General features: G+C 42.8%; 1 long non-coding RNA gene across 2 annotated transcripts; it reads right to left on the minus strand.

Moving 5' to 3' along the window:
- Window positions 1-1133: 1133 nt before the first annotated feature.
- On the minus strand, window positions 1134-11371 carry LOC119043609 (uncharacterized). Of its 2 annotated transcripts, XR_005081457.2 has the most exons (5): window positions 11228-11371; window positions 7871-8004; window positions 6024-6123; window positions 5113-5193; window positions 1134-1269 (listed from the first exon to the last, which is right to left on the minus strand). It is a non-coding gene; the product is annotated as an uncharacterized LOC119043609 (long non-coding RNA). The 2 variants fall into 2 exon arrangements; XR_005081456.2 differs by lacking the exon at window positions 6024-6123 and having other exon boundaries at window positions 1135-1269; window positions 11228-11362.
- Between the last annotated feature and the right edge of the window lie 11278 nt (window positions 11372-22649).

Below are 22649 nucleotides of genomic sequence, written 5' to 3' on the forward strand. Positions count from 1 at the left end.
ACATAAAACAGGCTGGCTGACAGATGTCCTGACGAAAAGGGAAAGGGGCAACTGGATAAAAGGCGAAGGAATTTTCAAAGAGAATATATGCATAGCCCATAGACACAGAAACAGTGTGGTGACCAGAGAAAACAAGAGTGGGGGCTAGATGAAGGTGGGTAAGGGAGAGAAATACAAGAACATCTGTAATAATGTCAAAAATAAGAATAAAATTAATAATATTTAATTATTATTAAATAATTTAATAAATGGGTTACCTGAGCCAGGCTGCATTCTCTGATTTTTCTGGGCTGCATTGGATTGCCCTGGGGCAGGTGTAGCTCTGATGGACTGAGCACAGGCCTGTGAAGCAAAGGGTCACTGGGTGCGATTCCCAGTCAGGGCACATGCCTGGGTTGCAGGCCAGATCCCCCAGTTGCAGACACACATGACAGACAAACACACATTGATGTTTCTCTCCAACTCTTTCTTCTTCCCTTTTTTCTCTCTCTAAAAAAAATAAGTAAAATATTTAAAATATATATTTGAGATTATTTTAGCACCAAAAAGAGTAAGTTAAACACATTCATTATTTTTATAAAAACCACAATCATTCTATGAAGGAGACTCAAAGGTCATCTATAAATAATCTTTATTAGAGGGGACATAACCAACTCCTTACCCTAAAAAGCTATGGCTTTTAGGAACAGTGTCCAGGCTGGGTCCTGTTTCCCAGCAGGAATGAGTGTCCAGGGGTGAGGGAAGCCCCTCTGCACAGGAGGTGCTTCCATCTCAGTGCAGGGAAGGAGCAGAGAGTCATTGACTGCCCTTGTGTCTCAGACAATACAATGGCGGGGGGATGCAGCAGTGGAGCTGGGGATGTGACACCTTCAGGCACTTAGGTGTCACATCAGGTCCCCACAGGAACTGAGGGGCTATGAAGTTAATAGTGGGAGACTGAATTGTCTGTTTGTACTGGAGATGGTCTCTGTTGTTTTGTTTTTTGATGGATACAGTGCATTAGTTTCTTGTGGCTGAAATAATACATTTCCACAAATTAAGTGGCTTAAAATTTTAAAAAAGTTATTCTCTGGCATTCTGCAAGTCAGGAAATCCAAATCAAAGTATGGGCAAGACCTCCTTTTCTCCACAGGCTCTAGGACACATTCCATTCTTTTCTCTCCATCCTGGGTGGCTGCTGGGATTCCTTGGTTTGTGGCTGCATCACTCCCATCTCTGCCTCCATCTACACATGGCCTTCTCCTCCTTGTGTCATTTCGTCTTCTGTTTCTTAGAAGGAACATATCATTGGATTTAGGACTCATACAGAACACCCAGTATAATTTCATCTTGAAATCTTTAACTTAATTATGTTGTCAAAGAACCTATTTCAAACTTAGGTCACATTCACAGGTTCCAGGAGTGGGATGTGAATATATTTTGGGAGAAACTCCCCCTCAACTCTCTACAGGCAGCCTGGTTTTTGGTACTGTCTATGCTGGCATCTGGGGTGATTCCAGGGCTTCACCCATGGGGGCTCCCCTGAACATCTGAATGAGTGCCACAGAATTTAGGCCTGCAGTTTACAGAAGTGGGCCACTTAAAGGGGAAAAGAGAGATCCTAGGAGAGAACTCCCAGACAGATCCAGACAAGGGCCCCCAGGACCACCTGCCCAGGCCCTGCAGAGACTCAAGTTTGCAGTAAAAGGGAAGGCTTTCTAAATTGATATCACATGCACTCTGAAACCCGTGCTTAGATCATGACTATAAAAAATGTCACAAAATATATGGAGACAAGCACAAAAATGAACATGGATATCCTGGACCACATCAAACCTTTGTGCTTCAAAAGCCTTATTAAGGAAGTAAAAGAAAAACCCACAGAGTGGGCAAAAAACCCCACAAATCACCTATTGTATAAGGGACTTGTATCAAGAATATATGCTAAGTAAGCCCCTGGCTGGTGTAGCTCAGTGCATTGAGCATGGGCCTGTGAACCAAAAGATCAGCGGTTTGATTCCCTGTCAGGGCACATGCCTGGGTTGCAGGCTAGTTCCCAGCAGGGGCCAGTTCCCAGCAGGGGATGCACCAGAAGCAACCATACATTGATATTTCTCTCCTTCTCTTCTTCCCTTCCCTTCTAAAGATAAATAAATAAGTAAAAAAATAATATATGCTAAATAACATACAAAACTAATAATGAAAAAAAAACAAAATTATCTCAGCATAAAATCTGCAAAGCATATGAATAAACAGATGTCCAAAGAAGACATACCCAAGACAAATAAGAAGATAAAAATGCTCCACATCGTTAGTCATAACAGAAATGAAAATAAAAACTACAAGATTCCACTGCACACTCTCTGATTTGGCCAGAATCACAGACAGTTAGTAGGAAATCCTCATTCACTTCCTGAATGACTTGCCTTCAGTGTTCTGGCAGGTTCTCTAAGTCTTCAGCAGAGTTTCTGATCCAGCAACTCCACCCCCAGGTATATGCCCAAGATGAAGGACAATATATTTCCCACCAAAAGTGTACCTAGCACATTATTCACAACAGCCAAAAAGCAAAACAATTCAAATATCCACCAACGAATGAATGGAAAACCAAACTGTGGTATGTCCATGCACCGGAATACTCTTCATTCATATACAGAAATGGAAAAATGCACATGTTAGGACATGGATGAACCTTGAAAACATTGAGTCAGTGGAAGAAGCCAGACACAAAGGTCACATACTATATACATGATCTCACTTATATGAAATGACCAGAATAGGCAAATCCAGAAAACAAAGAGTAGATTTACTGTTGCCAGGAATTGGAGGGTTCAGAGGATTGGGATATGACTAATAATGGGTTTGGAGATTCTTGGGGACTCTGAAAATCAGGAGGCAGTGATGGATTCACAACTGTGAGTATACTCAAAGATTAAATGTGCACTTTATGTGGGTGAGTTATACTCAATCAACCTCCATTTTAAAGAATATATTTTATTGATTATACTGTATAGTTGTACCATTTCCCCCTTCACTCCCCTCCACCTGCATACCCCCTCCCACCCACATGCCTCCCTTTAGTTCATGTACATGTGTCATACTTATGAGTTTGTTGGCTTCTACATTTCCTATACTATTCTTACCTCGCCCTGTCTATTTTCTACCTACCATCTATTACTTATTCTCTGTACCTTTTCCCCTTTTAACTCCTCCCAAACCCCTGTTCATAAACCTGCATGTGATCTCCATTTCTGTGGTTCTGTTCCTGTTCTAGTGGTTTGCTTAGTTTTGTTTTGTTTTTGTTTTAGGTGTGGTTGTTAATAATTGTGAGTTTGCTGTCATTTTTTATCATCTTTTTCTAAGATAAGTCCCTTTAACATTTCTTATAATAAGGGCTTAGAAATGATGAACTGCTTTAACCTGACCTTGTCTGGAAGCACTTTATCTGCCCTTCCATCCTAAATGAAAGCTTTGCTGGATAGAGCAATCTTGGATGTAGGTCCTTGCCTTTCATGACTAGGAATGCTTCTTTCCAGCCTCTTCTTGCCTGTAACTTCTCTTCTGAGAAATCAGCTGGCAGTCTGATGGGAACTCCTTTGCAGGTTATTGCCTCCTTTTTCTCTTGATGATTCTAGGATTCTCTCCTTCATTGTAATCTTGGGTAATAGAATTATGATGGGCCTTGGTGTGTTTCCTCCCTGGGTCCAACTTCTCTGGGACTCTCTGAGATTCCTGGATTTCCTGGAAGTCTATTTCCTTTGCCAGATTGGGGAAGGTCTCCTTTATTATTTATTCAAACAACTTTCTCACTTATTGTTTTTCCTCTTCTTTTTCATGTACCCCTATAATTCGGATGTAGGAGTGTTTCAAGATGTCCTGAGGTTTCTAAGCCACTCCTCAGTTTTTTGAATTCTTGTTTCTCTATTCTGTTCTGGGTAAATGTTTTTTTCTTTCTTCTGGTTCACACCATTGATTTGAGTCCCAGTTTATTTCCCATCACTATTGGTTCCCTGTACATTTTCCTTGATTTCACTTAGCATAGCCTTCATTTTTTCATCCAATTTGCGACCAAATTCAACCAATTCTGTGAGCATCCTGATTACCAGAATTTTCAACTGTGCATCTGATAGGTTGGCTACCTCTTCATCACTCATTTGTATTTTTTTCTAGAGCTTTGATCTGTTCTTTCCTTTGGGCTATTTTTTTTGTCTTGATGCACCTGTTATGTAGTGAGGGGTGAAGCCTTAGGTGTTCACCAGGTGGGGCAACCCACTTTGCTGTGTTGTGATGCTGTATGTGGGGAAGGAGTCCAAGAGAGAACACTGCTCCACTCTCTGCCAGATTTCAGTCACTTCCCCCACTTCCCTCAAGCAAATTGGGCCCTTCTAGTGCTAGCTCCTGCGTGGGTTGGCTCGTACACATTATCGGACTCTGTGGGTACCTCCAATGAACTCCCCTTTGAGGCTGAAAGTTTCTCTCAGCACCTCAAGCCCTACAGGTGTTTTTGATCAGTAGTTTGAGGCTTAATTTTCTACGCTGGGTCTCTGGGTTGTGTGGTCCTTCTCCCTCCCCAGTTTTGCCTGCTTTATCTGCATGCAAATGTGGGACCACTGGTTGCACCAGCCAACACCTTGCCTGCCAGCCACAGCCTTGCATGCTGCACTGGTTCCACAATCAGCAGACTTGCTGGGTCCACCAGCCACCTCTTTGCATGGCCCTGGTTCACCAGCTACCACTTTGGTTAGGTTCCTCTACACCTGGCTGTCCTACTCCGCCCCTCCTAGCAGTCTGGCTGAATGTGTCTTCTTTACCTCCTTGGTTTTCAGACTTCCATAGAGTTCAATTTTCTGTCATTACTGGCTGTTTTTTAGTTTCTAAATTGTTGTTGTCCTTATTTTGGTTGTGCAAGGAGGCACATGTGTCTATCTATGCCTCCATCTTGGCTGGAAGTCTAACCTACATTTTTTAACACACTTAGTCAGGTGAGTGTATGAGTTTCCTACTGCTGCTGTTTGAAATATCTACAAACTGGTGAAGAAATTTGAACGTGAACTGGGAGTTAGATGACATGAATGAAGTACTGTTCTGTTAGGGGCTTGAAAGAAATTATGGTTTATGAAAAAAAATTCTCACCTTCTGAAGATAAGCAGGTGGACAAATTAAGGACAGAGTTTAGTGTTTCTGTAATTAATTTGTTAATGTTCCAGAGAAAAGCTGAAAAACAAATTAAAAATTTAAGAGTTAGCTAGATCGACGCAGATAGATACATGGGGAATATAACCAAATATGTGAAAAATTTCTCCTTGTGATGGATATGTGACTCTTATTTTTTGTTTGTATATTCGAATTTATCACAGTAGAAACTTAAAGAAAATATTTTTCTTATTTACATTAGGACACATATGTGTGTTGTATATGGCTTAGGGGCATAGGCATGTGGTTTAGGGCCTGGAAATGCCCACTCTAAGTAAGCTATGGGCACACACACCTCACACTCGATGCAGTGTAGATGCCCTAGAGCCAGCATATCTGACATTCTTCTTTAAGAGGAGTTACCTCTACAAAAGAATCTGTGGGTACCCACCTCAGACCCCTGCTTTGACATGTGTGTTTGCCCCTTCGGATGCCCTCTGCTGCACAGGTTTGGCCTCAGCTGGCCACAGACCTTGATTGTAGCCCAGTCTGGCCCATTTCACAGTCTGACATCCAGAACAATTAGCTACTCAATGGGTGTGTGGTTTTGTCACCACATGTGTGGTACTTTGTTACAAAGGCCACAGGAAGCTAGGACAGCCTTTCATAAAGCACTTTGCACAGCTTGAAAGGCAATGCCTTCCCATCAAGACAGTCCCTACCTCACTGTGGTCCAGACCCACAACAGGGTTGATGCCAGAATACCCAAAATAAGAATTTAGCAGTTGGCCAACAAGAAAAGAAGGAATAAAACACAGGGGAGCTACAGTGTCCAGCTAATTTTCACAACCGTAGTCAGAGAGTATGTTTTCAAGCAGATCCAAGGATGCAGGGGATGATAGACCACAAACCTGTGTCAATTTCAGGCAGGTCCCTACCACACAGAACTTAACTCCCTGGCAAGAGTGCAGTATGTGCTTCTGGACCAATGCTGAAATACCTCTGGAGTGTCTAGGATAAAATAGTGCCACAGTAAATAAAGAGACGTAGAAGGAGCCAGAAGTCAGAGATGAAAACAAGAGGTGTTGTTTCAGAACTGGACTCCAGAGTAGCAAGGGGGTGACAGAATCTGGGAATGGCAGAGGTCAACACTTGGCCACCAGAAGCCAGGGGGGTATAGTTACATTACAGGCAGCACTATCAAAGTGCAGCCTGGTCTGTGGAGATGTGGGGGATGAATCCAAGAACATCGAACATGGTGTCCTTAAGAACAAAAGATAGGAAAAGCCAGCATGATGTCCCTTAACAGATGTACTCCAAAGATGAAGAATGGAGGAGAATAAAGCTGCAGTCAGCTGTCCCAACACAGAGTCATGGTCCTTGGCCCAGTGTAGACCTGAGAAATCCTCACAACCAGACTCTCGATTAACAAAAGCTCAGTCCTCAGGAGGAGGGTGCCAGCGGCATAAATGTGTACCCCATGTGATCCCCCATTTATCTCAGATGGGCCCTACAGAGTAAGGGCCAAGTTCCCCATTATTTGGGTAAGTGAAAAAGGAATGTGCAGCTCTTTCAAGAGCTCTGGGACATTGAGCCCAGGCTGGCATAATGGTTGGGGACTCTGATCACCACCAGGGCTCCAATTTAGATTATTGGTGTAAAGGGGTCGAAAAAGTTGTGGATCCCTTGCCCACACTGGTCTCACATTGGCCCCACTGCATCTGCTGACCCAACAAGTGGTGACTTCCCTGGATCCAGATGTGAAATAAAATTTTTTTTTACCGTGGTTATTGGCTTGTAAGTAAAGCTATTATTGTAGAAATAAATGATGTTTAGTGGAGATTTCTAAGTCCATCTCTCACTTCTTAAGAATTCATTCAAAGACAAACATCCCACTGCAGTGCTGGCAAAGATGCTGAAAAGGTCTGACTTCAGACCATGCTTCATTACAAGCCACCTGGTCACAGGAGGACAGGGTAACTCTTTGGCACTCACTCTGGAAAGGGCTTGCTATATACTTGGTTCCCTGCTCTGCATTCACCACCTCCCCCCAGACAGCTGTCCCAGTCCCTTTTCTAGTCTGACTTCCTCACCCTGAAACTCCCTTCCTGCCTTAAGTCCCCAGATACTCACAGATCAAGATTTCCTGTGTTCACAGTGTCCCCAGTGCTCCAAATCCCTCATCGCTCTCCAGACTGGATGGTCATTTTCCTCACCCACTGAGCTTCAGCCTCATGTCCCCTGTCAGGCTGTGCATCTGGTGCTCCCTCTTGTCCTCTAAGTCAGGCTGCTGAACTGAGTCTGTGGGAGCCTTTACCTTTCCTCAATCCTTCAGACTTGAAGGTTCACTGTGCCCTTCCAAGTCCAAAAAGATGACACCCTCGACTTCACTGCACCGATTTCAGCTGCTTCCCCCTTAAATGGTAGGTCTGCCCCTGACTGAGACTCATCCTGAGCCCCCTTCAAAAGCCCTTCTCCATGGAAACAGTAGGTCCACTTGATCACAAGGCCTTCCCAAAGAGCCCAAACTGTTCCCAGGCTTTCCAATTCTCTCATTCTAACTCTGCACGGGAGCCCTCCCCTCTACATCATTCCCTGCTGCCACCTCAGGTTCCAACCATCTACTTACCTCTTTGTTTTTCTTTTTAATTTTTTAAATTTTTTTAATTGTTATTTTTCAAGTACAGTTTTTTGTCTATTTCTCCCATCCCAGCTCCCCCGCCCCCACCCCATACCGTGCTTACCACTTCCTACTTACCTCTTTTTCAGGTCCTCTAGGATTCAAACTATGCTCACTAACCAACATGAGCAAACAGCAAGACAACTCACATGGTAGGATTAATTTCTCAATTCCTGTGTCCTGTGCGTGAACTCTCCTTCATGCAGACACACCTAGTTTGTGAAAATATCAAACAAAGTACACACGTGAAAACACAAACATCTGCCTTGAGGTGGATGACCAGGTGGGGCCCAGGGGAGTGAGCCTGCAATGGGATCATGGAGCAGCTGACAACAGGCAAGACCTTTCATCCACTGGAGCAAAAATGCTGATGGCTTTTCAGGACCAGTTGCAATAAACAGTCTGTCCGAGTTATGGCAGAATACCTTCGAAAGCTGTGTAATTTTGTTTCATAAGTATGAAGTGAAAGTGTATGTGGGGTTAGAACAGTGCTGGCGGTTAAGGCTGCTTCGGTGCTGTGGTCTTCCTGGTCTCTATCCCGTCATCAGGCTTCCACTTGGAAGGGAAAGCCAGGCTCTTGGGGGACCAGTATTTAGCCAACCACAGCACTGAAACGACCAAAATGCCAATTCTTTATACATGTTGGTTCTGCAGTTTCACAGTTGTATGGTCCTCCTGAACTGTAGGGGGACCCTTGCCTCTTACTTCCTCCAGCATTTGCCCCATTGGTCAGCTTCAATGCCAATCCAGTTGGTACAGCAAGTAGTTTTGGAGCACAGGTGGTTCTTGGTAATGTGGCCGACACTCATTGGCCTCCAAAGAGTGTGCGTCAGTTCTCGATGGGGGAGTGACATATCCAGTACTCTACAAAAGGCTGACTCTCCTAGAGTGAGGCCATAACTGGACTGAAACAACTGAAGCAAACATTACACTGTTTCACTGGAGCCGCTCATTTTATTTTGAAAGGACCAGGCCATGGAGTATGCAGTGAGTAGAGGGGCTAAATTTCTCGCAGATAAGATTTGGAAAGTTGTCAGAGAGAAATTAATGACATATGGAATGGGGCAAGCCATGACAGTATTAGACCCACTGAGTCCATTTCTAATAGAAATGATGCTAATATCTGCACTTTACAAGATAGTCTCAGCTGAATTCTTCCTGGGAATTTGCAAAGTTTAAAAGAAAGATCACGTATTTGTTCAGAAAGATAATGTGTTGTCGCCAACCAGCACAAGTGATTATGGTTTAATTTCTGCTCATGAATCCAGACTTGAGTTTACCCAGTGATCGTAGGTTCTTAAGGACCTATTACTTTTATGAGCTTATACATAGTGGCAACTGTCTTTTCCCCACACTTTCTCCTTTTATTCTTTTCTATTTTTTTCTTTTTTAATGATTTTTATTGTATTTTTCCCCATCACCATTTAGTCTCCATATTTTCCCCTCCCACCCGTAATCGCCACACTGTTTTCCATGTCCTTGAATTAAACACCTTAAGTAAGACACACAGAGTCCTGTCTTGGCTGCCTGGACCAATCCTTCCACTGCGGATACAACAACCACTGGCAGGGAAATTTTCATTCTGAACTTTGTTTTCATCGTGGTACTAACTCCACCTCCCCCTGACAAAGATGTGAAACTGAGAGAAGGAAGGATTGCCCGACTGGAACGCAGTCGTAGGCCTGGTTCTGTGCTGACACCCTTCTCACTTTGGGGTGAGTCCTGGCCTGGGCTCTGAGCAGGGAGGGGCCCAAAGCTGCAGGGAACCCATGAGGGGTCAGGAGGATGGGGCAAGAGGTGCGAGTGCTTGAGCCTGTACGGGGTTTGGGGGTGGGGAGGCTCAAACCTGAAATTCTGGAGTGGGGCCTTCAGAAGGCTTTGAAAACCACCTGCCTCACGCCTGAAGTGCAGCTGCTGGGCGCTGGGTGGGGGGTTGGGGGGGCGGGGCATCTCCGGATGTCAGGAAGGCGTCAACATGGCCGCCCGGAACAAGTGCGCTGATTTGGGCTCTGGGCAGGGGAGGGCATCTGGGTAGGGGACGGCGGGGCGCAAAAGTGGAATTCTGGAGTGTGGACTTGAGAAGGCTTTGAAAACCCCCTGCCTGGGGACGAAGAGCAGCAGAGGGCACCCTAAGTGCAGCTACTGGGCGCTGGTGGGGCGGGGCATTTCCGGATGCACGCAAAGGAGTCAACATGGCCGCCATGGGGCAGGCCAGGCAAGGACTTGGTCTGTGAGCTGAGGTCTTGAACCCAGGAAGCGGGGAGGACAGCTCCACGGGAGTGCTTGGGGAGTGCAAGAGGTGCGAGTGCTTGAGTCTGTGCGGGGTTTAGGGGATGGGGAGGGTTCAAAGGTGAAATTATGGAGTCGGGCTTGAGGAGGCTTGGAAAGCCTCCTGCCTCAGTGTGAAGAGCAGGAGACAGCGCCATAAGTGCACATAGTGGGCGCGGTTGGGGCGGGGCATCTCCAGATGTGAGGGGAGGAGTCAACATAGCGTGGCCACCAGGGGGCAGTCTGCTGATCTGGGCTCTGAGCAGGGGAGGGCTCATAGGTAAAATTCTGGACTGAGAAGCCTGGAGAAGGCTTTGAAAGACTCCTGCTCCATTATGAAGAGCAGCAGAGGCGCCCTAAGTACAAATCCTGGGCTCTTCTGGGAGGGGGCATTTCCAGACTAGGAGTCATTGCAGCATGGCCTCCAGGAGGAAGTCAGTGCAGTGAAGTGGGCGTGAGAGGGTCCTTGGGGCAGGAAGACTCTGTGGGACAAATTAGCGTGGGGACAGAGGGAAGATGAAGCTCTGTGCTACAGAGGATCCCCCAGAAGTTTAAAAACAGACCTTGCTTGGGGAATGGTGTGGACTTGGTCAAGCTCAAGCTCTACTAAAGGGGCATGTTAGACCTGCAGCTTAAACTGTGGTGGTGGTGGTGGTGGTTGTGGGGGCTATGCTAAGGCAACATTTTGCATAAGGAAAGTGTGAAGAAGTAGTCCCAATCCCGGTAAAGTTATTTTACCCTCAAGATTCACCCCTCGATTGTCTAGAATAGTTCCCCTCTCTTCCCCCTACCGCTTTTCTTCTTTTTCTGGGTTCTTGTGGGTGCTTCACACTCCCAGACTTTCTGGCCCTTGATCACAGCCCCACCCCATTCTTCAGATGCTCCTGGGCTAAGCACACTCCCAGCTCTTCCTGGCCCTCAACACACACCCAGTCAACATCTGCTTAATCTAGATTCATGTGGAGCCCCACATCCCCGGTCTTCTAGATAATTCTGGGCTCTACAAACTAAGCTCTTCCTGATTTTTGTCCCACTCCCTCCACATTTTTGTTATTCTGGGCTTTGGATGTTCTAAGATCTTCCCACCCTCTTTCAATGGCCCTAGCCACTCCCAGTAGATAAGCTACTTTTCAGACTCCAGTGGGAGCCTCAGTAACTCTTACTTACTCAGAGATGTTGGTATCTGGTTAAGTTGAAAGCTTGGCTGAAGGACATCTTGAAGCTCTTGAAGGTCCACGTTGGCTTGCCAGAAATTCTGCAACCACCAAACCCAGACCCAGCTTTTAGAGCATCTGTGCACTCCTCAGCGGGTTGAGAATGGAAACTGTAACTGCTTTGCTGGCTCTGGAAACTACCCGTGACTTATCCTGTCACTGACTCAAACTTGCTCTTCATTGGCCACCCTTCCCCCACGGGACTTTAGAAACCTTCTGCTTCACACCCAACACTTCCTTTATTGAAACAGCCCACACACTCAGCTCAGCCTCCTTTCTCTCCAGGGTCCTCATGTCATTCCTTCAGTTTCTGCTCACTCTCTGGAATTCTAGCCCCATGGATGCTTGAATCTCCTCTCATCTCAACCCTTTCCCTGCTCTTCCCTGTCCCATGTTGGCCTGTCCACAGGTCCCCCCACCCTAACCTGTGAGTTCCTGTGTCCCTTGAGTTTTACATCTGTGTGTCCTTACTCTAAGTGCCCTTAACACAGATACACACCAACATAGAAACACGTGTGTAACAGTAGAGAACTGTAACGGTGGGAAATTGTAACCCACCTCACTACTCTTTTGTCATCATTTCTGTATGTACTGACTCTGACTAATATGCATTTTGTAGGTGAACAGCATGCTTGTATAAGAATCCTGGGAACTAACTTCAAAAGATACAAATCCCAGCCTTCAGGCATTCCAGCTTTGGGAGATTTGCTGACATTCAACTGTGGAGTCAAAATGACATGAAGCTGAGAGGGTGCGAAGTGCGCTGGACCATCATTTGCCTCATCAGAATGGCCAGAGAGAGAGAATGTGTTTGTGTATTTGTGTGTAGACACAATGTTATGGTAGAAAATGTTTACTAATACTTATATTGCTTCTGTTACTTTTTTATTTTTCCTTCATGTATCTACTCTGTTGTATAGACTGTGTCTCCACTGTGGTCCCTGCTACTGAAGCCCTTCGCTGACCACTCAGGGCACCTTGCGGAAGAGGGGGCGTGTGAGATTGTAAGAGCTGGTCACGAGGGGTGGAGGGTGGACCAGCGATTATTCCATGATGTGTCTACTACTGGACGTTCAGGCTAGATCTGGTCCAGAATGCAGGTCGCTTCCCATAAAGCCCCTCAGAGACAGTCTGATTTCTGCGACAGGCTGGTACCCTACCAGGGCAAGCATGTGAGGTGTTTACTCCTTATCTGGTGATGTAAAGTTGACGTTGTCAGACTCACGATTGGCTCTATTTACTCCCCAAACTTTTAACAACGATTTGTATTCAGCACTGTTTGTATCCCATCTGAGCTCATGCTTACAGTATGACTCAGGTGGGGACTGGTCACTTGCCGCGGTCCAGCCGCAGCGGGTCAGGGGGTCCCACAGGTGAGGGTAGGCGTCGGCGCTGGGTAACAGACGACAACACGCCTCAAAGGACAGTGAAGCTCTGTTCCGTTTATTGAAAGTACAAGCAGGTTTTTATAGTTTTCATTTCAGGTAGTGATTAATATTTGCAGTATAACATGATCATTTAAGCAGAAAAAATCAATACAAAGGCAATCAGTAAAAGTACAAAAGTTCCCATAGATTTAGTTAAAAATTATTTTAACTAGGAGAGCCATTAATCAGACAGTTAAAAATATCTTATTGTATATTAAAGTTTCTCAGAATTTGGTATAGGGCATAAGGATACGCTAGACTGAGTAGAGAAAATAGGAGATTTATTATAAGGCCCTTGTGATGTCTAACTTAGCTATCTACCTTTTTTTTTGCTTAAAATGTTTTTTCTGTGTACCATAAATTCTGACTCCCTAGTGACTGTTCAGTTTGTAATAACTAACTAGCCTTTGTTATTACCTTGCCTGTTTAGTTGATATATATTCTTATTTAAGGTAAAGGAGGGGCTATTCCTATGTTGCAGGGGGCTTTCAAGGGTACTTCTTTTAAGTTTCTCTAGGAGTTCTTTTTATAAACATGTATTGTACTTTAATTCCTTCTAAGAAAGTAGTGAGATCATCTCATGATTTCTTAGAGTATTCTATTTTATCTTGGGTGTTTTTCTAATGATTGTTATTGATTAAGCTTGAATTCTCAGATTGTTCTGATTGTTTCCTTGTGCTTATATTCCCTGACGTTCTAGTATGATATTATTATTCTGCTCATTGAGCCGGGAAAGGTCCAGGCACACTATCTGAATCACTGCCAGGGTATTCATAATGATTAAAGCAAAAAAGGTCATGATCTCTAAAGCAAGCACAATCACAATAGGTATTGCAAGGCCTTCCATGCCACGTCCACCAGGTTGGAAACTGCTTCCTTGAAGTCTTACACCCCCTCTCAGGACCTTGTCACGGAGAGAGGGATCCAACAGTGGACGCGGCAGTGGACGTGGCATTTCCCTCTCTTTTATTTTTCAGCCGAAAGTGATGAAATTCTAACGTAGTTTTTCGAAGGGAGGAGAGGATTACTCGGAAGACGACTGGAAAAACAAGGATTAAAATTAGAATAATTAAGCTAGTGATTCCAATATGTATTAAACTAGACCACCACATGACAGGGTTAATAGATTCTTGAATAGACTTCCAGATTCTGTCTGCAATTTCAGAACCTGGTGCAGTTAAATATGCTTGACTAATTTCTGTAATTTTGGTATGTAGGCCTTTGAGATCAGGTCCTAACATAGTATCGTGCCAAATATCTTGTAAATGAGTTTTTACCTGAGGCCAAGTGGTGGAATTTTGATCATAAGGCAAAGGTGTGACACAAATCCATTTAAAATCTGTATGACAACTAGTAGTCATTTGAGTCTTTATATTTTGAATCTGGTTACCTAAATATATAACTGTATCTTCTAAGGCATTTACTCTAGTTTCTAATTTCTTATCAATATTTTCTTGCAGAATTAGTGCAAGGGAAATATTGTGAGAGAGCTGATTAACATGCTGTGCAGTATGTACTTCTTGTACTAAAGCGGTAGTTGATAATGTAATAGAGGTTATTATACTGATTAAAGCAGTAATTCCTAATATTAGAGCGGCTACAAATCTTTTTGGTCTTATTAACCCATCTATTTTTTCTAGTATATATAAATCTGTATCAGTATACCAATCTTCAGATAGTACTACAGGCATCATGACATGCGAAGGCTGAAAAACTACCATGAATGTAGTCAAACTCTTGGGTAGTCCTGAATTAATGTAATTAGTTAAAATACAATTAGAACAATTAATATAAAAGGAAGACCCTTGTTGTTCAGTATAAATAGGTCCTATTAAAATTGCATGGGGAGTATTGACACAGGCTTTAGGAAGTTATTTTAAAGATATGCAGTAAGGCCTTGTGTCTGAACTCAGGGTGAGAGAGTTTTAGGAAGAACAAGTTATAAAGTGTTATTAGAATTAATAAACAATTAATGGTTCTAAGGACCCACATTCTTAGAGTAAGTCCATTAAATCAATGTTTTGGGGTTTAGTTAGTCAAAATTGTCACAGAGGGTTTGAAGAACTTCTTCCTCCGTTAGGCGTTGAATGTCCTGTAACTGTTATAGCTCTAAATGTAGTTCTAGCTGTAATTTATCAATTTGTTCCTTCAAGTTGGTAGAAAAAGTCTCTCTTAGGTGATGTTGAATACCGCTCCAGGGCTGCTAGCTGGGATTCCACTTCAGGGAGATGACATACAGTTTGGAGAAGTCTGGATCAAGAGAGTCTAATGGGTGGAGGTGGGTCATGGCCAGGGAAGTCTTTTTTGTGGTATGGTTTTATCTTCATTGTTGTAGTTCTAAGAGTTATTTTGGAAAGTAAACACAAGCATACCCTCTTCCCCAAGTTAAAAGTTCCACAGAGCCCTGTCAAGTGCCATTTCTTAGTAGATTTTTAAATAAAGGTGGCTTGGACTCTTTTGTCTGGAAATGTTTTATAACTGGAGTACAGAGCAATATATCAATATTTAGAAAATTATAGGTAAATATGGCCAGTAAAATTAAATTTGGGAGGGGAGGACTTATGACTCCCCTTTTTGTTTTTAAGAAGATCTTGTAAAGTATTATGAGCTCATTCTATAATTGTCTGACTGGTTGGATGGTAAAGTATTTTTGTTTTATGTTGAATATTCTAATGTTGAAGAAAAACTTGAGTAGAATAAGCAAGGTATTTAGGCCATTATCAGTTTTAATTTGCTGAGGCTGTCTTCAAGCCAATGGACTTGTATATTTTTGCAGATTTTCTTTTTAAAGTAGATGTAAAGTGCCAGAAGAAGTATCAATAGAAATATGAATGTATATGAATTTTCTAAGGAGAGTATAATGAGTGACATCTGTTTGTCAAATTATTTGAGAACTTAATCTTTGAGGATTAACTCTTGTAAAATGAGGATATTCTTTAATAATTTGAAAAAATGGTTATATGTCAAGGGCTTTCTGTGACTTGATTGACTAATTGTTTTTCCTTGGGAATAGAATAGCCAGTTCTTTCCCAAGGAAATGATCAGTGTTTACAGGTACTGAGTTAAAAAATGGTACTTTGTTTTCCAGGGAGAAGGGCTAGTTCTCCCAGGGAGACAGTACACATAGATCTCAGTTTTATAATAAAAGTCACAGTTTTGGCATAAATAAGGAGGATTTTTAATATTTCTTTAATATGTCATATTTTACATCACTTTTATCATGTTTTATATTGATAAATTTATGAATATATTCATAACCTTTAGAAATAGCTTTTTTATTGGCAAATATTTTTATTTTTTTATTAATTCTTATTGATTATTGCAAGGGGGGGAGATGTTAAGCTCTACACCTCTTGTTCTTAAGATTAAAGTAGTCTCTGAGTCTCTAGAAGGAGGATTTAGAGTGGTTAAAAGACACATTTTCTTATTATCTTTTTTCTTGTGCCTTTTACTGTCTGAGGGAAGTGAGATTTTATTTTTAAAGAATTAATTTAAATTCTTTCTGAGTAGAATCTTTATGATGTAATAATATTAGAGATCTTATTCTACTCATTGAAATATTTTGAGACAGATGTTATTTTAAAAATAAAAACAAAAGTAAAATTCAAGCAAACTAATATTTTAAATTAAATCCTCTAAAGGAGGGAGTGAGACACTAGTCTTTATCTTATACTATCTGGTGCTGTTTCAATCTCTAATTTTTCCTAAATAACTAAGTCTAAAGATTCCTTATCAGGGAGATATTTAGCAACTTTAAAAAACTGCTAAATTAGTATAAAACATTGCTCTTGTTCTTTAGAGAGCCTATACTTGTTAAAAGGTTTCTTTTTTACTTTTGATTTCTGCCGTTTCAGATTCTGCAGCCCGAGTTAAAGCCTAACTAATTAGTTATTGGGGAGCACAGTGTGGTGGGTCAGAGATGTGCTGTTGGTGAAAACCCTCAGGGAGGGCTGCCTGGTACCCAGGGTACCCTGACCCCGCTTATGGGTTTTAGGTTTTTCCCACGCTTCTAAAACTGCGAGGGAGGGCTCCAAGCGCCAGGTGACCAACCTTTATATTGCGCTCCCTGACCGAGCCCAGAGTTAAGACATGATTTTGCTGTTTGTTGCCAATCATAAGGGGTCATCCACTCAGCAGCAATGGAATCTACAAGCTGCAAAGTGTAAGGGGAAGTAGGACCAAAGTCCTTAACAGCCGTTTTTATTTCTTTTATTAACTTAAACGGCAAAGGTTCCCACTGCGGGGGGTCATGAGGAGTCATTGGAAAAATCACTGGGAAGCAACTCAAGGTCTCACCCTGCCTCCTTGCCTCTCTCATGGCCCCTAGAAACCCGACCTTCTCAGGCAGACGCTTCGCTTGCCGAGACCGAACGGACTTTATTTTTACTTTTACTTTCCGGTCTCGCAGCGCAGCTAACGCCAAGGGGTCGAAATCTTCAGAATGATATCTAGCAGCTTCTTTTTCTAATTTAGCCTGATAATCAGGTGGCAACTCTTCCTTTTTCTCAGGCTGTTTATTATCCGAGTCAGAGTCAGACTCACTCTCACTCTTTTCATGCTCATCTAGAGCAGGTAACGGGGCAGAAGGCGCTAGATTTTCACAAGTTGCTATTTTTACCGCTGTACACAAAGGCTGTTTTTCCTCTTCGGTCGCCTGTTTAGCGAGGCACACAACCTCATGAGTGGGGTCAAAATTATCTTTTAAAACATTCTAAAGGGGAAAAGCACTTACTGGAACCTTTTCGGGCCCATAAAGGGTATAATAAGTCTTCATATCTTGGCCAAGTTGCTGCCAAGTCTCTGGATTCATTGATCCCTCTTCCGGGAACTAGGGCGCACATTCTTGAACAAAATGAAAAAAATCTCTAAGCTGTCTTCCTCAGACTCAGCGCTGGTGGCAGTTGGCCTCAGGTCCCAGCATGACTTATCCCACATGTCCCCAGTCCCAGACAGGGAGTTACCAACTGAAGATCACATTGCAGCACCTAGCAAGTTGCCCTGGGCCACACCTATGATGTAGCTGCCCTTAGCCTATAACAGAACCCTCCCCCCAAATCCCCAGAACCAACACACCCCTGTGGCCAGCTTCAGATGACAACAGAGCACCACTCAGTCAGCTCCACTAACTAAACACCCAAAGGGTGGTCTCAGCAGACACCAGAACATCACTGGGGTAAACCTGCTTTGTGGGTAAGCCCTTGCTGTGGTCGTGGCCAGTCCTCAGAGCCAGTTAGCCTGAGGGTCAACTCCAACCACTGACAGGCCAACAGCAACCAAGGTTCAACTATAATGCAATAGGAGAGCAAAACAACCCACACAAAGAATGCCTCTGGAACACGCAGCTTAAGTGATCAGGGAGGCTGTTCCACTGGGCTCCATGAGACACCTAGAACATAAGACCACCCTGTCAAGTCTGTGACACATAGCAGATGTACCCAATTCCTAGAAATAAGCACAGACAGGCAGCCAAAATGAAAAGATAAAGAAATATGTCTGAAATAAAAGAGCAGAATAAAATTCCAGAAATAGTGCTAAAATAAACTGGAGCAAGCATTCTACTAGACACAGAGTTCAAGACAGTAGTTAGAAGGGTGCTCAACAAATTTAGGGAAGAGTAGATAAACTCAGTGAGAACCCCAAAAAGAAGATAGAAAACATTTTTAAAAACATAACAGCACAGTGATTGAGAAAGGAGGGGTGTTGCTGGTGGTGAAAAAGGGTGTGTGGCAATAAATGGTAATGGAAAATTATAGATAAATAAACAAATAAAGAAACAAGCAAATAATAAAAGGACATGCAAACCATGATAAAAGAAACAGAAATGAGGAATACATCCAAATTAAAAAGAAGAATACACTAGAAGGAATCAACAATGAATAAGATGAAGCAGAGGATGATGAAACCAGTGATTTGGAAGACAAGGGAGTAGAAAACGCCCAATAAATGCAGCAAAAAACAAAGAGAATTTTAAATGACATTAGTTTAACGGACCTCTGAGACAATATCAAGGTTACCAACATTTGTATCATTGGCATACCAGAAAGAGAAGAGAATGAGAGCAAAATATTAAAAATCTATTTGAAGAAATAATTACTATAAAATTACCTAACCTGGTGAAGGAAATGGAAACACAAGTTCAGGGAAGTTCAGAGAGTCCCAAACAAGAAGATCCCAAAGTAGTCACGCCAACACACACCATTATTAAAATGCCAAAGATTTAAGACAAAGAGAGAACCTTAAAAGCAGCAAGAGAGAAGCAGTTATTTATCTACAAAGGATCTCCCATAGAAGTGTCAGCTGATTTTCCAACAGAAACTTTGGAGGCCAGGAGAGACTGACACCTCTGGAGCACCCAGCTTAGGCGATCAGGGAGACTGTGCCACTGGGCCACACAGGACCCCACTGGGCACGGTACATAAGACTACCCTGCTAAGTACGAAAGACATAGCAGATGTGATGAAAAGCAAGGACCTACAATCTAGACTACTCACCCAGCAAGGCTATCATTGAGAATTGATAGAGAGAAAATGAGCTTCCCAACTAAAAAAAAAAAAATCTAAAGAAGTTTATCACCACCAAACCAGTATTACAAGAAATACTAAAGGGAATTGTTTAAGAAGAAGAAAGAAAGCTATAAATATGAATAATAAAATGACAATAAGTACATATTTATCATTCATCACATTAAATGTAAGTGAATTAAATTCTTCATCAAACCACATAGGGTGGCTGAATAGACAAGAAAACAAACACAAACACACACATACACTGAAAGTAAATGGATGGAAAAGAATGTTTCACACAAATAAAAAAAATTTTAAAGCTGGGGCAACAATATTTCTTATATCAGGCAAAATCAACTTTAAAACAAAAGATATGGGAGATGAGGAAGGGCTGGTGGCTCAGTTGCATGGAGCACTGTCCTGTACACAAAAAGGTTGTGGACTAGATCCCAGTTAAAGCACATACCTAGGTTATGGGTTCAGTCCTTGATCAAGGCACATGGGAGGAACCCGACCAATGTTTTTCTTTCATATCCTTCCTCTGTCTCTCTTCTCTCTCTCTCTCTTCCTCTATTTTTTACAATCAATTAAAACAAGAACATATATTAATATTCTTGTTAGATTACATCAATCCTCACAAACATTTACACAGACAATGTAGAAGCACAGAAGTCTATAAAGCAAATATTGATGGGCATAAAGGGAGAGAGCAACAGTAGTGCAGAAATTGTAAGATATTTTAGCATCCCGTGGGACATGAATGGATATGTAATCCAAACAGAAGAAGAACCAGAAAAGAGCAGCCTCAAATGACACATTATACCTGATGGATTTAACTGATATACTCAGAGAATTGTATCCCAAAGCAATAGAATGTACCTTCTTTTCAAGCATACATAAAACATTTTCCAAGATACACCACGTATTAGGCAACAAAACAATTCTCAATAAACTTAAGAAGATTGAAATTATATCAAGCATCTTCTCTGACCACAATGGCATAAACCCAGAAATAAATGACAAGAACAGAACTAAAAAAACCCCCAAACATATGGAGGCTAAGTATCATCCTACTAAACAATGAGAAGGTTAACAATGAAATCAAAGAAGAAACCAAAAGATACCCTGAGACAAATGAAAATGAAAACCCAGTGACCCCAGATCTATTAGATACAGAGAAAGCAGTTCTAAGAGATAGGCCTACCAAGAAACAAGAAAATCTCAAATAAGGATCTAACCTTAAATGTAAAGGAACTAGGAAAAGAAACAACAAACACAGCAAAAGTGAGCAGGTACAAAGAAAGAAATGTAAGAGTAAAAGTGAATGATTTGGATGCTAAAAAACAATAAAAAATGATTAATGAGACTTCCAGCTAAGATGGAGGTATAGGTAGACACACCGTGCTCCTCACACAACCAAAAGAAAGACAACAAATTTAAAAACAAACAAAGAACCAGAAATGACAGAAAATCGAACTGTCATAAAAGTCCAACAACCAAAGAATTGAAGAAGAAACATTCATCGAGACCGGTAGGAGGGGCAGAGAGAGGTAGCTGGGTGAAGAGGACTCTCAGCAAGGTAGAGGCTAGGGGACTGGGTTGGGTCAGGCAGCTACTGACAGACCTGGCCAGGTGGCAGATGGCGGACAGGGCGATCCCACATTCTCACGCAGATAAATCAGGAGGAACACTGGGGAGCAAGACAGACCACACAACTCAAGGTTCCAGCGTGGGGAAATAATGGTCTCAATGCCCTGACTGAAAACACCTGTGGGGGGTTGAGGTGGCAGTGGGAGAAACTCCAAGCCTCACAGGAGAGTTCAGGAGAGATCCACAGGGTCCTAGAAAGTACACAAATGTACCCTCCCTGGGAATCAGCACCAGAAGGGCCCAACTTGATTGTGACTAGCGGGAGGAGTTACTGAAAGTTGAAAAAAAAGCAGAGCAAGCAGCAATATCCCCTCTTAAACCCCTTCCCCAACATACAGCATCACTACCCAGTGAAGTGGGTTGCCCCGCCCTGGCGAACATCTAACTACATAACAGGTGCACCCAGTCAAAAGAAATGCCCCAAACAAAAGAACAGATCAAAGCTCCAGAAAAAATACATCTAAGCAACAAAGACTTAGCCAAACTATCAGATGCACAGTTCAAAAATACCAGTAATCTCGACTTCTGGCCAAGATGGAGGTGTAGGAGGAACACTGGACCTCCTCACACAACCAAATTTAAGGGGAAACAAAGATTTAGAAACAAAAACACAACAAAAACAGACAGAAAATTGAACTGTACCAAAGTTCGACAACAATGAACCACTCATTCAGACCAGTAATGGGGGGCAGAGTCGGTGGCCTGTGGAGAGGAGTCCTGGCAGAAAGAGATGATGGCTGGGCAGAGCCGGGTATGGGGACGAATCAAGCAAACCCAGTAAGGTGAGCAAGGTGGCTGGCTGAACACGAACACAAATTCGTGCACAGATTAACCAGGCAGGTTGAAAAATGGTTTTTGTCACCCAGTGAGGACACAAGGCAGCTGTCTCACCATGATGACACATTCTCACACAGTCAAACCAGGCAAAGGGAGCCGTCAGTGAGCTAGATCGTGAAACCCAGGGCCCCATCGAGAGGAAATAAAGCCTAAAAGCACCAATTAGACAAACTTTTGGGGGTCGGGGACCCGGGAGAGGCTCCCAGGCTCAAAGAGAGTTCGTTGGAGAGACCCACAGGGCTCTGGAGAGTGCACAAGCCCACACCTCTGGGAACTAGCACCAGAAGGGCCCAATTGCTTATGGGAAGCAAGAGAGCGACCGAAATTTGAAAGAGAGCAGAAATAAACACTATTGACTCTCTCTGACCCCAGTTCCACATACAGGTAACAACCCAGCAACTGGGTTGCCCCACCCTGGTGAAGACCTCAGGCTCCTCACCTATATGTAAAAGAACAAACAAACCAAAACATGGCTCAAGCAGAAAAACAGCTTGAAGCCCTAGGGCCAATAATTCCAAGCAACCAAGAGGTAGCCAACATATCTGATGCACAGTTCAAAACACTGGTGATCAGGATGCTCACAGAACTGGTTGATTTTAGTCACAAATTAGACGAAAAAATGGAGGCTTCACTAGGTGAAATGAAGCAAAATACACAGGGAACCAATGGCGATGGGAAGGGAACTGGTACAAAAATCAATCAAGGGGACCAGAAGTAAGAAAAAAAGAAAACAATGAAGAAACAAGAACCCAGAAAAAGAGGAGGCTTAGGAACCTCCAGGATATTGTTAAACATTCTAACATTGGATTATGGGGGTACCAGAAGGAGAAGAGGAACAGCAACAAGTGGAAAGTTATTTGAACAAATAATAAAGGAGACCTTTCCCAATCTGGCAAAGGAAATAGACTTCCAGGAACTCCAGGAAACTCAGAGAGTACAAAAAAAATTGGACCCAAGG

Source organism: Artibeus jamaicensis, unplaced genomic scaffold (genome assembly GCF_021234435.1).
Source record: "Artibeus jamaicensis isolate MK-2021 breed Jamaican fruit bat unplaced genomic scaffold, CSHL_Jam_final contig_872, whole genome shotgun sequence".
NCBI lineage: Eukaryota > Metazoa > Chordata > Mammalia > Chiroptera > Phyllostomidae > Artibeus > Artibeus jamaicensis.